At 40.1% G+C, this 8,731-nt stretch overlaps 1 pseudogene across 1 annotated transcript in view; it reads left to right on the forward strand.

Annotated features, from left to right (window-relative positions):
• LOC145419928 (polypeptide N-acetylgalactosaminyltransferase 17-like) overlaps window positions 1-6,402 on the forward strand; it is a 29,756-nt pseudogene extending 23,354 nt beyond the window's left edge. The window contains exons 8-10 of the transcript XR_013901188.1: window positions 242-337; window positions 3,834-3,995; window positions 5,000-6,402. The product of XR_013901188.1 is annotated as a polypeptide N-acetylgalactosaminyltransferase 17-like (transcript). The remainder of the gene's footprint in view (window positions 1-241; window positions 338-3,833; window positions 3,996-4,999) is intronic.
• The last annotated feature ends 2,329 nt before the right edge of the window (window positions 6,403-8,731 follow it).

Below are 8,731 nucleotides of genomic sequence, written 5' to 3' on the forward strand. Positions count from 1 at the left end.
GTCCTAAGAAACTTGTATCTCCTCCACAGACCAAAATATAACAAGAAAGCAGGGACTCAGACAGCATGTACATCCACATCTTCTCAGCTGTTAATAGAAAATAAATGAGATTTAGAACTTTGTCTGATCCACACTGACACATCCTTGTTTTTAGCCTTTATACATTTTTAATCGGTAATTATTTTGGGGAATATTCATATTTTATGAATTAAGTCTGACTCTTTTTTTTTGTGTATTTAAGGTCCGCAATTCTAAAGCAAGCCACCTGTGTATGGATCAGGGTGTGAAGGAGAACCACACAGCCACCCTGCACCCATGCCATGGGTGGGGTCCTCAGGTACAACACTCTTCCTCACCACCATACTAAAGAGTATACTCCATCTTTTTCCAGTTGCTTTGCTTTCTCATGAAAACATACAGTGAGCTTCTCCGGTGATGTGATTTGCAGCTGTGTCTCAATCACAGGCTCAGCTGAAATCCTCCAAGGAGCGAGTTCTGCTGTCAGAATAAAATTGTGTCTTGCACTTTTTGTGTTGAAGCCCTGAGTCAGCCAGTGTCAGCTCTTCATCCCTTCAGCCCTAAGGGCCTCTCTTTTTAGCTCACAGTGGTAAACAGGTGCTTTAGGCAGAAAGTCAAGGCTTCAGTGGTAAAATGCTAAAGGAGCTAAAATTTCAATTCAATTCTGGAAAAATGAGTGCCGCTGATAGGTTTGTAGCTTGAACCCATCCGCTGGAACGTTAAAGGCAATATAATTACACTGCAAAGCAAGACACGAAGTAGGCAAGCTTCATGTTACTCGTGCACGGGAGAGAACCGGACAATCGCCGTTCCTTCGCTTGGCCCCAGTTGCTCTCGTCCGTCCTCCCGTACCACTGTCCTTTTATTGAGGTTACATGAATATGCATAAGTTCGTTAACATATGACGTCTACATACACACAAAGAGTAATAAATTCAAATTCAAATTTTATTTGTCACATACACAGTCATACACAGTACGATATGTAGTGAAATGCTTGGACAACTGCTCGTGACCTAAAGAAAACAAAAAAGGAAAGGCTATGAATAAGGTAGGAAATAAATATGAAAAATTAAAAAGGGGTAAATTTAACTAGGAAGGAATAAAATATAAATTAAGGTTAAAAATGAAATAACTGTACAACACAAATTAGAATGAAGGGTAAATTTAACTGGGAAGAATAAGATAAAATATATAAATTAAAGTTGAAAATAAAATAACTGTACAACAAAATACACCAATACACAGTATAGAACTATATAAGAATGTATGAAGAAATCTAAATATAAATAAATATATACACAATAACAGCAGCTGTACAAGTATTAACCGGAAATGAAGAATATAGTGACCAGTGTTGTGCAAAAACAAAGTCCAGAAAGTCCAGTGTGTGTGTAAGAACTGTATGTGTGGGTCAGTACTGTGTGGTGGTGTGATTGAGAGACCGTATCGCCTGCGGGAAGAAGCTCCTCCTCAGTCTCTCTGTGTTGGTCTTCAGGGAGCGGAATCGCTTTCCTGACCTCAACAGAGAGAACAGTCTGTTGTTGGGATGGCTGAGGTCCTTCACGATCTTCCTGGCCTTGGTCCAGCACCGCCTGCTGTAGATTGAGTGCAGGTCAGGGAGCTCGGAGCGGATGGTGCGCTCAGCTGACCGCACAACCCTCTGTAGAGCTCGTCTGTCCTGCATGGTGCTGTTCCCGAACCAGGTTAAGATGTTTCCCGCCAGGATGCTCTCTATGGTGCACGAGTAAAAGTTCCTGAGCACTTTGGAGGGCAGTTGGAAGTCTCTCAAGCGTCTGAGGTGGTAGAGACGCTGACGGGCCTTTTTCACCACGGTGTTGATGTGACAGGACCATGACAGGTCCTGCGTGATGTGAACTCCGAGGTATTTGAAGCTGTCCACTCTCTCCACTGGGCACTCGTTGATGACGGGGGTCTGGTAGTTCCTCTCCTGCTTAGTGCTGAAGTCCACTATCAGCTCCTTTGTCTTACTGACGTTTAGAAGGAGGTTGTTCCTCTGGCACCAGTTCTCCAGATTCCTAATCTCCTTCAGGTAGGCCGTCTCGTTGTTATCAGAGATCAGGCCCACCACGACGGTGTCGTCAGCAAACTTGATGATGGTGGTGGAGCTGGTAGTGGCCACACAGTCATATGTGTACAAAGAGTACAGCAGGGGGCTCAGAACACACCCCTGGGGGGCTCCAGTGCTGAGAGTGGTGGAGGCTGAGACATGTCCGCCCATCCTTACTGCGTGCGTGTGTGTGTGTGTGTGTGTGTGTGTGTGTGTGTGTGTGTGTGTGTGTGTGTGTGTGTGTGTGTGTGTGTGTGGACTGCTGATCAAAGGGTCAAACATCCTTGGTCAGGAAGAGGGTAGCCTCCCCCTCACCCTAGATGGTTCATCCTAGATAACACGGTGAGGAAGTCCTGCAGTTCATCTAAACAAAGACTAGACTAGAACAGACGCAACTACGTTAATCCTACCATAAAACAATAAAACACGGTATGACCTCTCATGCTCCCAAAGTGCTGTCTAATACACACACAGTTTGCAGACTATCAAGGATCAAAACCTCTACCAATCTACAATTAATTACAAAACTCTAAGCATATATAAGTAAATATTTCTAAGCATAAATGACAATCAACAATACAAATCGAACAGCCGCATCACACTTTCTTCACAAGACATGCTTCAGTTGCATTTTTTAAAGTTATCCTTTTGATGGAACAAAAAGTCTTCAGTTTTTATTAGACCACCAGTTTTTCACACTTGCACTTCCACGGAGATAAAAGCGACCCCATGGTGTCTTAGCGTGGGTTCTCTCCAGGTAGTCTGGCTTCCTCCCACAGTCCGATGACATGCACGTTAGGTTAAATGGTGACTGGCTGTAGGTGTGTATGCAAAACAGATAAAGCACATAAGTGCATAAAATAAAGTGCGATATGAATATCTGTGAAAAGATGAATGTAACTTGTAGTGGTCAAAGATACTAGAAAAACATTTTAATAAATACTCTGTTCTTAAGAAGAAGCAGTGACATCTAGGGACCACAAGTGGGATTTTTTAAGATTTTGAGTCCAAACGCTGTTAAATCACCTAACTTTTGTATGATGTACTGCAAACAGGATGCAGTTACTCTGCAAAAAGACCCAAACTGGGCTGACTGGGTGGTTGATGGAAAGCTTTATCTTTATATCTTTTGCAAGGCATTGCAACCACTATTCATGCTTTGTTAGGAACAGAATGCGATATAAACAATTTCCCAATCAGTCTTTATCGTCAGCACACTCAAAGCCTCAGAGCTAGATGCAACCAAAGGAACTGTTTTATCTGCACTGCTAAAGTGGAAATTACTATTAATCTGAACGAAAAAGCTGAAGTGAAAGACACAAAGGTTAGAAAACAGAGCGGGAAGAATCTGACTCACTTCTGCTTTTTCTTTCTGTCAAGTTGAGAAAACTGCAGAATTTGGTGTATATAAAATGTTAGGGCTATATGTGGGTTAGAACTCTGCTGAAACAACACTGTGATTAGCAGTGATGTACAGGAAAATCTTTGTGTTTAGCACTCAGTGAAGAACAAAGACATGTTTTGCCTCTCAGCAGTATTGGGAACAACACCATCCTCTTGTTCAAAGCAGCAAAAAAAAAACCCAACAGCTTGCATAATCAAGGAAAATTCCTGCCAGGTTACCTTCAACTTGTACATCATCACATACTTATTTCATCGTTAGCTAATAAAGAGAAGAGTATTCACTCAGCCAGTTCAGTAACTTTCCGTTTACTGTATGTGTGACGTATCTGTTTTCCTCTTAGTTAGGACGCTACACTAAAGAAGGTCAGCTGTTTCTGGGACCCCTAGGCAGCACTGGTGAGGACACTCGTTGTGTGGTGTACGATCAGATGAGCAACTTTCCTCAGCTCCTCAATTGTGAAAAGGTGACCAACGTGAAACAGAAGACATGGCATTTCTCTCAGGTCAGAAGTGTAAAGAAATCTCTTTTTCAATGATATAACTGAGTGTTTATAAGAGAAACTAAAATTTACTGGCATAGAGTTGAGAGGAAAAGTATCTATATGTCAGATTTTAAAAGGGACCTATTGAGCTCATGTCTGGGTCCATTCTTTTTTCTCTTGGACTCTAATATGAGAGTAGCTTTGCATGAATCTTCATTTCTCTCATACTCAGCATTGCTGCAGCCCCGTAGTTCATGCTTTATCTGACAGAACCGCCTTTATATTCCGAATACCTCCGTTGAAGCCACCTTTCTTTGTGTTAAAACCCTCACAAACAGAAGGTTTTAACACCGGGGCCAGTAGGACTTCACAGATAGATCTGTCTGTTTGTGATGACTATATTAGGATATCATCTCTGCTATTACTGAAATCAAAGCAGTCTGGTTAACGGGGATTATTTGCACATAAATTGAGACTTTGGCTATGATTAATATGAACAATAACTGTTGTAAAATTATATTTATGCTAGAAAATAAGGGGTCCTCTTAAGACAACTAAACCCAGACTGCTTAAAGGGTAACAAGCGACTCAATATACCTTTTACTTTGGCATTGATTCTCTTTTTCTTTTAATGTGAAAAACCTTTTGTAAGTCAATTTTCTGTTGGTCTTTTAGTTCTGTTTGGGTAACCTTTAAAAACTAAAGAGTTACAGCCTGTAGCACGGGAAGAGGAGAGCTTGAACAGTGATGCTGCAGACCTTCTGCCACATCGATTCTTTGTCACACAGCAGGACAAGCAGTGAAGAGTCCTGCAGACGTAGAAGTCTTAGGGAAATAGGGAGACCTTACTTATTTTATATAGATGTAAGGTAAAAAGTTAGTGCCATTTGTTTAAGAAAGAGGTTGCAACAGTTCACATAAGGCCCGGTCTGGTTACATACTGTTCTGTCACCATCACGCATTGTTCACAGACCATCTGTGAAATCTGTTAAAACCAAAGTATTGTATCTCCTTCTGCCTTGCAGAACGAATCGATCATAAATCGGGCTACTGGACGCTGTCTGGAGGTGGTGCCGGCTAATGTTTACTCCGGCCACCTGCTGGTCCTGCAGCCCTGCTCGGGGCAGAGGTGGACCATCAAGAACACTATGAAGCAGTGATCGCCTGGCCAGTTTCATTGGGACCAATTACAAAGGCTATTTCCAAGAGCTGTCACCTGACGTTACCTTGGCCAGTGGACAATCAATGATGCGGGGGCTCCTTAGCTTTTGAAATAAGACTCAAAAATAGATGGCTTTAAGGAGACGAGTGATGAGGTGGTTTGGAAACAATTGATGTTTTTTTGTTTTTGTTAGTTTTTTTTTAAAAACATGGACATTCAACGTGGTGAAAGTTTAGCATGAGGACCATTTCTCTATATGAATTTTACAAACTTTCAATGTGATGTTGCCATAATTCCTGTGTGCCACTTCTTTACAGTGTTTAAGTTTTAGTAGACATTTAATCGACCAAAAGCGTGTTCTTTCTTATGTGAAGGGGAAAAAAAGTTTCCATCTTCCATCAGTCTTTCTGCAATATTTCATTCATTTTGTGCCACGGACCGGCCCTAAATAACTAAAATGTGTTCATAACACACGGGAAAAGACACAGGGGAACTGAGGTAACGATAAAAACAATAAATATGAACGATAAAACGAAGAAAAAAACCCCCGGTAAACCATAAATTGCACACCTGAACCTCAACACTCGCGGCCCGGTACCAAACGACTCACGGACCGGTACCAGTGCATGGCTCGGGGGTTGGGGACCGCTGGTCTATGGTACTTAGAAATTAAGGAATGGCTACTCGTGACAGGAGAAAATTTTACACAGTTTAGCAAAAATGCCTGAAAAGTGATTCTTATGTTTTTCAGAAAATTCAAATCCTTGTAAATATTTATAATTTGAAGAAAAATATGCTAAAAATATTACTTGGTGTACTTTTTTTTTCAAATCACCCCAACAAGGACTCTGGGCTAAATCTCACTTCTATGTTTTATGGATTCTGACTTTTATTGCTATTTTTCCACCAAGCATTCTGTAGCATCAGATGCAATATATCTCGTAGCATGAAGTACTGTAAGCAGTTGGGTACAAAGTTTCTTTGCGCTAAGTTAATTTATTTGGTTAACTGCTGTGTGCCATAACTACTGAAAACCTAGTCAAACATAGGAAGCACTTTTTTGGACAAAGGGTTGGAACATGAACGAGAGAGGAGGATTGAATCAGGAATGCACAAAAGTACCAATAGTGGAAATGCAGGAGGCCTTAAAGGCTGAAATTATTAACGTACTGAGATGTATATGATGTCATATATTAAATTGCATAAGTGTGATCAGCTGGATTTTTGCTCCCAAGATTGTCTTCCAATAAACAACTGGTTTCCTGGGTTGTGCTTTGTTACTGTGTTTTAGGATACATCTGCAGTCTTTAAATTTGTCATACTTTAATTAGTATGCTTATTTTTTTCAGTTTAATTTTATTTTCAAGCTTGTTTGTAATTTTTTGCTGCTAAACTCATGCTTTATTTTGCTTTTCTGGACTATAAATAAGGTAGAGACAGCAAAGATGAGCTACCATGCTGGCCTGCTCTCCTTTTAACTGCTCCATCCATTTTCATGGTTGTGGTCAAAATATTTTCGGCATGCTGTGAGATTAGTCCTCAAAATCATCCCCCAAAATAGACTACTTCAAAAGAGATTTCACCCTCAGCTTCCAGCTGCATGGCATCTGCTGTAACTTACACCAACTCGACTTAAGAGTACTTTCATCACATTTTTTATAAAAGCGCTTCTACACAATATTACCCAGCCACAAATAAAGCAGCCAGGTGGCCGAACATTAAAGGGACTGTTCTATAAATGACAAGTTATGGGTTCAATCCTGAAGCAACCATATGTCCTGTAAATAGTGTCCTTGAATCAGACACTGACCTCCTACTGCTTACTCTCGCTAAACTGCTCTGGATGAAGCATCAGCTTAAATGCTTAAGATGTAAATAAAACAGGAGGAGACTGCTGGGAGCACAAGGGCCTGTTTCTAGCAGAGAGGGGGAGAGAGGAGTGAGGCGGCTCTGAGGGACAGAGCCTGCATGCTAACATAACACTGAATGCTGATCAGACTCTTAACGAAGAGACTGCTCATCGTTCTCTGGCGTGAAATAGGATTACCATATGTTGGTTAAAGTCCTGCTAAATGTAAGCCAGCAGTAAATGCTAACAAGGACAAACTGATCAAATAAACTCACTGCGTTACTTAGATAAGGTTGTATTTATGGGGATGGAAATTTGTATAATTTGTAGATTTTAGCATGTAAAAAAATGGAGCTATTTTTAAAGGATGACAAAAAATCTAGAAAATGAATGTAATTCATTGACATTATTGTATCATAGTTTGCATTGTTCTGACCAGCAGTGTCCTGCAGCTCCCTGTGAGCACTTAATGAAAGAGGTTATGGTTTAATGTCAGAGCAGAGAACTCACAGTTGTCAAATATGATTTTGCTCTAATATGCACCATGTGGCGCTGTATGTTTTCTGTGATTGGAGGGTAGTGTCACTGCAGCTGTCACCCCAGCCTGCTCTCTGCTCTGCCTCGGGAAAAAAGCAGCAGAGATACAGATGTAATTACTTGACAGAACAGCAACACTGTATGAAAATGTGACAATTTCATAAAACCCACTGCAGCAAGGGTAACAGATGATACAACACACAATACTGTGCACAACTCTTTAGGCACAGATGTTGGCAGCGAAGCATGGTGAAGCATCCCGCTGTTTTAGTTTTTGTTGTTTTGGGGGTTTTTTTGCAGAGAGCATGTCAAAACTAGAGACTAGAACTACAATTAGATCTTTTATCATGCAAAATAATCAGATCGCTTAAGTTCATTCTGTAGCGTGACAATGACCCCAAACAGAGCCAGAGTAATAGCTTCAGAACATGTACTGAATGTGCTTTATTAAAGGGTTTTTATCAGACTGTGATTTACGTTTACTTCACCTTATGTGTTCATTGTTGAGTAAAAGCTATTGATACCAATTATTTTTATACTATATCCTCACTTCACAGTGAGAATCAAAATCTGTTTCTTCTTTCTTTTGTACTAAACATGTTCTCACACTCTGGAGCCATTTTGGTAACATCTCCAGGCACTTATTTGTCCAATTATTTTTAAGCTATATCTATATTAACTTTAATTTCAGTGATCATAAAAGTTATATACTAGAATAAAAACAGTTTTAAAGTTTTAGAATAGAATAGGATAAACCTTTAATACTGCACAGATGAGAAATTTGGGTGTTACCCAGCTCTTATGGCAAGGGGAATATAAAATATAAAATTGAAAAATTTATAAATTATAAAATTTGCTGACTTTGCACCAAAATGGCTCCAGAGTGTGAGAACATGTTTAGTACAAAAGAAAGAAGAAACAGATTTTGGTTCTCACTGTGAAGTGAGGATATAGTATAAAAATAATTGGTATCAATAGCTTTTACTTTTACTTTTACTGTTAGCGCCGGTGTCCTTCTATTATAGTGATACTAAACAAGGCAGGAAATTATATTTTTATTCTACAAAATGAAATGAATGTATCTACTCTGCAGAAGTGTTTGTGAATTTCAACAGATCGATTAGCTTGCTGCATTATATGTATGAACTGCATTTTTATCAGTTGCAGTTTCACCATCTCAGTGCCTAATGCTTCCCTCTTGTGGTGTCA

This window comes from Astatotilapia calliptera, chromosome 14 (assembly GCF_964374335.1).
Source record: "Astatotilapia calliptera chromosome 14, fAstCal68.1, whole genome shotgun sequence".
In the NCBI taxonomy this organism is placed as follows: domain Eukaryota; kingdom Metazoa; phylum Chordata; class Actinopteri; order Cichliformes; family Cichlidae; genus Astatotilapia; species Astatotilapia calliptera.